Below are 7,451 nucleotides of genomic sequence, written 5' to 3'. Positions count from 1 at the left end.
TTTTTTAAATTGTTTAATTCTCTTTTTATTTAGATCTTATTCATGAGTTATAGGTTATTAAAGTTTTGTTTGTAATCCAGTTTTTTTTTCTTTTGGTAATTAAATTAAGCTTTCAGTATCGTGGGCTAGGATTTCGCGAAAAGAAAAAAACAACAACATTTCACGCGCGTGTTAATCGTCTGATCAATTAGCGAACTGAAGAAGATGCTTTGTGTGTTTTTTCTTTATTCTTAAGAATTAATTAAAAGAAGGGATCCTAACTTCAATTATCAGTTTGCGTTGTTGATTGATTTTAATTGTGTGATCAGTGGCCGCGGCCGGCGAATTATAGTCATCTCACAGCTTTTGTTTGTGTTTTAATAGTAATCTCACAGCTATCTGTTAAAACATGTTTGTATATTAACTTGCATGTGTAACATTGACAGGAAAACTGGTAATACTAATAAAAGATATTAAATGAGAAATTAAACCCATACATTGTACTTTCACCTTGTTTTTTATTCATACCAAGATAAACATATTACCCAGAATAAAAATCTTATTTCTTCGATTTGAGGTGAATAGTGACGAAGTTTTTCACAATGAACCAAAGCACCTTTGACGACATGTGTTTATAATAGGGTAAAAGAGCTTAAAATTGTACCATCTTTGTACAAGGCCAAAATCCTTTAAAATGAACATTTCCTCCAGTTTAGTTCATTCATACCTAGATTAACATATCACCAAGCATAAAAATCTGACTTAATCTATTTGGGATGAAAAATGAAAAAGTTTATCAAAAAGAACAAAAACACGTTTGACAGCAATCTTGTACAACAGAAGAAAAGAGCTTAAAATTGTACCAACATTGTATAAGGCCAAATACTTTAAATTGATTATTTTCTTCTGGTTTGTTTAAATCTATACTTAGATTAACATCTTGCCTAGCATAAAAATCTTACTTCAACGATATGGGATGAGAACTAGAAAAGTTTGTCAAAAAGAAACAAACCACTTTGGCGACAGGTGTGAAAAATGGTTGAATGGAATAACAGTATAAAATAGTACAAATTGTACAAAGGCAAAATCCTTTAAAATACCTCATTTTCCTCTACTTTTTATAAATCATACATAGATTAACATCTCACCTAGCATAAAAATCTTACGTTATCAATATGTGATGCTAAATGAAGATGTTTAAAAAAAAATGCTTCGGGCCTTTCAATTTTTCAAAAATTATCGAAAATGAACGAATCCAGAGTTCTCTTTCAAATTCCGATAAATAATAATTAATTAGAATAACAACTACCAAAACCTAAAGAATTATCAACACAGAAAATAAATACTTATTTTTATTCACACGAAAAATATTCAATATGTCTTTTTTCGGCGACCGACTTTGCTCACTACGCGAAGTTCGTAACGTTGCGCTTTCAGACATTTGTTGCTCTGCAAACTGACAACCGAGCGCTAAAAACACTAATTAACACATTATGATTGTTAATAACAATATTAATATAATATAAACTACCAGATCATGCTCAGAATACCCTACCACAACAAATATTAACGACTAATTACGAAGAATAATTGATTGCTTTATAACAAAATGGCCGACAGTAGCTGGAACAGGGAAGAATCTACAGGTACACCGGCATCTCCAAAATCAATGTCACGTGACCCGCGCCCGCCGTTAGATATTATCGCATATCGCTATAGCGACGAGGAGAGTTTCCAATCTGTGTTATCTATAGGTCTTTGCTCGTCACCAGTTAGAAAACCGGGGTCCAAATCCTCAAAACAACTGTGTCGGTCATAGTGGCCCAAAGAGCAAAGCTGAGATTCTAAACTCACATTTCACTGAAGAAGACTGCTTCACACACCAACAATTGATTCAGTTAAATATCCCGCGGAAAAACCCTTCGCTATCACCACAAATAGAATCAGAAAACTATTGTAAGACCTCAACCCCTATAAAGCACAAGGACCGGACGGACTACCATCAACATTCCTGAAGGAATATGCCAGTGAGATCGTCTCTGCACTGACCCTAGTTTTCCAAGCCTCAGTCAGCCAAATACGAGTACTTGATTACTGGAAGCATGCTATGGTCACTTCAATCTTCAAGAAAGGCGATCGCACGACTCCTGCAAATAACAGACCAATATCCCTGACCTCAGTCTGCTGTAAAACCATGGAGAATATCGCAAACAGCCAGGTCATGAAGTACCTGGAGCACCATGGCATACTTAGTGTCAGTCAGCACGGCTCCAGAAAAAGACGTTCATGCGAAAGCCAGCTTGTTCTTTCCATACAAGACATTGCCTCAAGCTTGGACAATGGTGATCAGATTGATGCTGTACTTCTAGACTTAAGCAAAGCATTCGACAAGTTAACCCACAAGCGACTCGCACTAAAGCTGGACCACTATGGATCCACAATGACCTACTGAAGTGGATCATAAGTTTCCTCAGCAACAGATGACAGGAAGTCCTTGTTGAAGGCCACACATCATCGTATGCACCTGTCACACCGTGAGTGTCACAGAGGCATGTGTAAGGCCCCAGACTATTTCTGTTGTACATCAATGACATACCTGGAAGAGTAGCATCCACTATACGCCTCGTTGCAGAAGACAGCCTACTGAATCGTAAGATCCAAACGATTGAAGATCCAGACATCCTGCAAGAGGACCTGAGGAAATAAGAACAGTTGGAGAGAGATTCGCAAATGCAGTTCATCCCTTCAAAATGTGAGATTATCCACTTCACCACAAAACGTAATCCAATCAAGAAGACATATGAGCTTCACAACCATCTGCTCACAAACGTCACAAGTAGGAAATACTTAGGGGTCACACTGCTTTGGACCAGATGTGTTGATGCGGTCTCCAAGAGAACCAACAAATCTCTTGCCTTCTTGAGAAGAAACATCATCAACTGCCAGACCGACGTGAAGGTCCAAATGTTACAAAGCTCTTGCACGTCCAATCCTGATGTATACATCGACAGCATTGAATCCATATACTTCGGCAAACATAACCCAGCTAGAGGTAGTACAGCCAAGGGCTGTCAGATTTGCCAAGGGAGATTGCAGGGCAGCAAGCAGCGCGAGCCAAATGATCGCCTCCCTAGAATGGCAATGCCAAGAGACACGTCGAGCTGACTCCCGACTGATACTGATGTACAGAGAATGATCAACTGCCTGATTGAAATATCAGATAACCTGTACCTCCATCCAACTACTGTGTCCGTACAGAGAGTGAGAAATGTATGCTTCCTGGTCCCATTCTGTCGAACAGACTTGTATAGACACTCCTTCCTAGCAGCAATCCGCCTCTGGAATCATTTGCCTGTAGCAGTCACCACAGCCCAGTCCTTGGATAGCTTCAAAGCAGGCCTGGTCACCCTGCTTTTGACCACAAACACAGTTTTTATCTTGGGGGGTGCACTTGTTTTTGTAACCTCACAACGACCTTGTACAGTTACCGTGCGTCGATGCTTCAGAAGAGCCATGCACTTAGCGAGAAGAAGAAGACGAAGAATACCATTTCATTTGAATAAATAACCTACTAGTATAAGTCAATGTTTGTGTACACTTAAATGTTTTGTTATTTATTCTGGTCTAAGATTGAGCTTTGGGATCCCTTCAATCGTGTTAAGCCCCTAATGTCCTTTTGCATTGACGGTTTTAAGACTGCGACCCCAGCATTAATCACGTTTTAGTTTATCTATTTGAGTTTTTGAATTTTCTATGTTTTCAAATATGTTTATAAACGTGTAAGTGATTATTGTTGGGCTGAGTGAGAGGATTGGGATCTTTTGGGCCGTTCTAAAGTAAATGGGTTGAGCATATAAAAGTATTTTTTAGTGATGTCACGATGATTTAATACAATCGATTAATCGTTGTTGGACGATAAAGTCTGGATATTTAATTGTTTGAGGCAAATGTATCTCCGAAAAATCAGGCCGATCGGTCAATCCGCTCACAAGTTATCAATCGGACATGATTTGCACATTCAATGTCACAGTGACTTTAATTTTTGACCTACATGTCAGTGGGGTTATCTACTGTTCAAGACCAATGCATCTGCAAAGTATGAGGCCCATCACTCAATCATTTGATGACATACCAAACGGAAACCAATTAAAAACTTAATGTCACAGTGACATTGACCTTTGAACTAGTGACCCCAATTTCAATGGGGCTCATATACTGTCCAATGTAAAGTATCAAGCCAATCGGTCAATTCATTGACGAGTTATTTGTCGGAATCGGACACACTTATTGAGACAGTTACCTTGACCTTTGACCTAATGCCCCCTACTTTAGTAGAGGTCATCTTCTGCCCAAGGTCAAAGCACATGGGAAGCATCAAGCCAATCGGTGAATCAGTTCACGAGTAATTGATCGGAAACGAGTTCACACTTAGTGTGACAGTAACCTTAACGTTGATCTTGTGGCCCCAATTTCAATAAGGGCCATCTACTGTTTAATACCAACGCACGTGGGAAGTATCAAGCCAATCGGTACCTCCGTTCACAAGTTATATTGATCGGAAACGAAGTTCACTCTGAATGTCACATTGACCGTGACCTCTGACCTAGTGACCCCAATTTCAACAGGGGTTATCTACTGGCAAAGGCCAATGCACATGGGAAAGGAACTGGTCTCAGACTGACCGACCGTCACCCAGCAAAACAATATAACCCCTCGTCTTCGAAGGGGGGCAGAATGAATGGCACGACGTGACCATATTGTTTGAGTTACCACTAAGCCCAATACACTGATAAACATTTGTTGAAAAAAAAACAGTTTAACTATTCGGAGTTAGATGATTTGATGAAATTTTATTTAATTTGTTTTTGTAGAATCATGTAAATATTTATATAAAAAAAATCTGAGATAACATAATTTAGAAATGCGCTATGATCTGCATTAATATTTTCGCAGACTTAAAGAACATGTTGCGTTTGTGTTTGAATAATAGAATAATAGTTTATAGAATAATATGCCAAAGTTGGCTAAGAATTTTAAATAAAAGCTAGAGTGTCTTCTAAAGGCGTTAATAACCCCGAATCGGAAGTTTTTTTCGGAAGACCATTAAGAGGAGTTTGAGTAGTGTTTATGTAAATATTTACGCGGTACTGTTTTGATATGTGGGACAGAGTGCCATAAAAATACTTCTATTATATTAGGCGATTTCCTGGCATATCTAGCATCCTTGGGCGTGCCTTTATAACAAACCATTTGAAGATGTTCAGTTCAAATCGTGTTTTTTAATGTACGGTTTTAATCAATTATTGTTTTGTACTAATTTTTATTCAATGTGAACTATTACCAACTAGAAATCTGTGAAGATTTAATTGTGACGACAGTGGTTACCGTTCACCAGGTGCGACCGTCTAGATTCTAGTGATTTAAATAGGCTAAAGTGCGGGGACACACTACTGACATAATGACGGTAATTAGGCAAACCCTTAGTGTATGAGCTAGGCTATTTTCAACTTATACAAATTGTCACGCGCTAGTGTATAATATATTTTTAATAACAGCGCCATTGATGCGAGGCATCAAAGGTGCGTCATTTAACAGTTCACACTGCGAACAAGGAAAGCAATATTAGACATGATAACTCTCTCATCTAAGCACCTGTTTCGTTACTCATTACAAGAATTTATTTGACCACTACTACCGGTATTATATTACGACAAAAAACTTTGGTCGTAAACACATTAAAACTTTTACAGTGTTTTCATATCAATGAGTACTCAACCCCGATTATAATGAGCAACGTTAGAATAAGTTCAGAATCATCTCCCCTTGAAGTTGAGAAAAATATGAAATTACGCTTACAAGATGAAGCAGATTTTTTAAAAACCTACACAGTTCTGTTCCATTAATGAAAACTGCACACTGATGCCAGTAAAAAAAGGAAACCAATGTAAATAAAATGAACTATGAAATATTTGAAGTTACAACACAAAACCATAGATAACGGTTATTTAATTGGGGGTTATAACACAACATCATAGATATTAGTAATACCAGTATCTTTTTCTATTTTGTTTAAAATAATTGGCCAATATATAAATATTTACAGTAAACAAAATTCGTTCCATGTAACTTCATTGAGTGCCTTTTACACTGAAATTCCCGACGCCCTTTGATGCTTTACATCAATACTTATCTTGTATTAAACTTCTTATGAATGCTATATGCTTGTTGTTGCTGTAAGTGTAAACATTCAGAGGGCAAGCAGAAGTACATGTAGTAGTTATTGTGTATTGCACTTCTCCACATTGAGATCTACCGACTTCCAGGTTGATGCGTCTTATAGTTTTATAAGATATGCTCTATACAAAATGTATGCATAAAAAACTCATTAAGGGAAATATCTGTAAAATATGGAAACAAGAGTTATGGGCCTTGTGCAATTCACATCAACTTAATGAAATATAATTTCATATCAAATTGATTATCTTATACTTAAACAAATAAGCTCTCGACAAAATATGAATTCATACAGTAATGTACTCTAAGGTTAAGGAAGCAAAAGTTCTGAGTCTTGTCCACTGAACATACCATCCATGATTCGTAACTATTTATTAAGTTTCAATTTTATATCCTTTTCAGATTTCAAGATATGCAGAATTTGTAAATTTATATAGAAAAATAAACAAATGGCAGGAGCTCTTAAAATATGTGAGCAAATGTGGTTCTTGTGGAAGATAATTCTATAAAATCAGTAAAATGATAAAGCGTTTGTAACATTTTTCATCGATAATTGGAAAAAGACGTTTATTACGTACAACGCATTAAAATAAGACGTTATTTTTTAAAGCGCCCACTGTCCAGTATTATATAGCGTTAGAATTTGAATATGAAGATCTCAAGTTGGAATCACAATGAAGGCAACATTTTGTATGTAATTTGTGTGCTATTATAATATGTTTTTGACTCTTTCAACTGTTTCTCAACAAGAGAAAGTCGGTGCCGAGAGTTGTTGTAAGTCCCACTGTTCGCTTCTCCAGCTGAAGACTTGGCTCCTCCTGGAAAGCTGCCACTTTTACCCATATGTCCTACTTGCAACAAGAGGGCAAATGAATACACGTACGCCAATCGTCGTATTATTAATGTTCATGGGCAATTGTTGTATCCGGCAAAAATGCGCTAAATCTGTTATTAATATTCGAAAGCCTACACATGCAAACTGTGTAACTATTTCTCTAATATGTGAAATTACTACTCCAGCCTTCAAAAGTAATAATCGTTCAGTTATGATATATAAAGACAAGTGTGGCGACAGCTCTAAATGCAACTTAAAGGGGCCTTTTCACAGATTTTGGCATGTTTTGAAGTTTTTCATTAAATGCTTTATATTGATAAATGTAAAAATTTAAATTTAAAAGCTCCAGTAAAAAATCAAAAATAAAATTTAAAAAAGGAAAAAAGTAGCCCACAGCAGGCTC

At 36.8% G+C, this 7,451-nt stretch overlaps 1 long non-coding RNA gene across 1 annotated transcript in view; it reads right to left on the bottom strand.

The window, feature by feature from the left end:
* LOC127862065 (uncharacterized) overlaps nucleotides 1–7,451 on the bottom strand; it is a 486,885-nt gene that overhangs the window by 284,276 nt on the left and 195,158 nt on the right. The window lies entirely within an intron of this gene.

This window comes from Dreissena polymorpha, chromosome 16 (assembly GCF_020536995.1).
Source record: "Dreissena polymorpha isolate Duluth1 chromosome 16, UMN_Dpol_1.0, whole genome shotgun sequence".
Taxonomy (NCBI): domain Eukaryota; kingdom Metazoa; phylum Mollusca; class Bivalvia; order Myida; family Dreissenidae; genus Dreissena; species Dreissena polymorpha.
The sequence above is the reverse complement of the archived record's forward strand: the minus strand, read 5'-3'. Positions and strand labels throughout refer to the sequence as shown.